This window comes from Myotis brandtii, unplaced genomic scaffold, assembly GCF_000412655.1.
Source record: "Myotis brandtii unplaced genomic scaffold, ASM41265v1 scaffold612, whole genome shotgun sequence".
NCBI lineage: Eukaryota > Metazoa > Chordata > Mammalia > Chiroptera > Vespertilionidae > Myotis > Myotis brandtii.
Window position 1 is genome coordinate 21,336 of NW_005370328.1, and position 1,239 is coordinate 22,574.

Here is a 1,239-nt window from a genome sequence, read left to right on the forward strand (position 1 = left end):
TCCTGCCCCGCCTCCTCCCTGGGGCCTCGGTCACCGTACCCGGCAAAGCGCGGCTGGTACGCGCCGTAGCTTCAGCTCCGAGCATCCCTGTCCCCGCTGCACGACCGGGTCTCGGCCGAAGGAAGCGCCCCTGGGCTGCGCAGGAGACCAAGGCGCAGGGAGGGGCCCGAGTGGGAGAGATACCCAGCCTGGGGAAGGTCAGGTGAGAAGGGGAAGAAAAAGGACCCCCTCCCTTCCCCCAGGGACAGGGTCTGTGGCTCCTGGACCTCTCAGATCTTCCCATCCCAACGTGGAGGGGGAGGGAGTGCGCGGTGGGGGGGACCGTGCGCTTGAGATGCTTCGGTGGTCCGGCCTCGGCTCCCGCAGCCTTGGGGATGTCCGGGGCGCCCTGGGAACGCGCTGTCCCCTGGAGGAGCAGCAAGTCCATGCCTCAGACTTCCCTGTGGCTGCGTCTACACGCACAGTGTAAGGTGAATGTTTGAAATAATGATCCGAATAATTCTCAAAAGAGAGAGAGGGCGCAGAGCTTGTCTCTGAACTTTGAACTTCCTTTGTCTTTGAGGAGAGAGTCTCAGAAGCCCACCAGTGGAGGGACTGGAGCTAGAACCTTCGGGGGGTCCAAGGACCTGGATGAAACTGCCCACCCTCTGCTTCTCGGAGCGGACCCGGTAGGAGCGGGGAGCCCTATCTTGTGCGGGTCAAATGAAACGCAAGACTCCCCGCTCTTGCTTACACCGGGGAGAGAATTTTTTGTCTCTTTCCTCCATTTTCACCTGCACGCGGCCACCTTGGGTGGTTTCAAACTGCGATCCCTCCATGAGGGCCGACATTCCATTTCAAAATGTGTCACAGCGCAAGTTGTTGGTTTGACTCCTTTCCTCTCGCCCTGTTTGTTCAACCACAAAACCACGCCCAGGAAAGCGGTCAGCACAGGTAGTGGGATCCTGGGACGCCTCCCCGCCAGCAGGCAAGTAGCTGGGCAGCGACGGTAGCCGTGGTGATGGCCTCCTGACGCTATTGAGCTCCACGTTTGCCCGCTGCCTGTGTCTGTGCGCTGCTTCTGATGTGCTCCCCTGGCCTAACGGAGGGGACCCAGAACTCGCTGCCTCCACAGCGCTGAGCAAACGCCCGGAGGCAAATGGGAAGGCAGGAGGCATCCCTGCGGTGGGAAATCCACACCAGAGGGGGAAGGAAGGGGCTGGGCTCCTGGAGTGTGCGTGGGGGGGGGGGGGGCAGGGG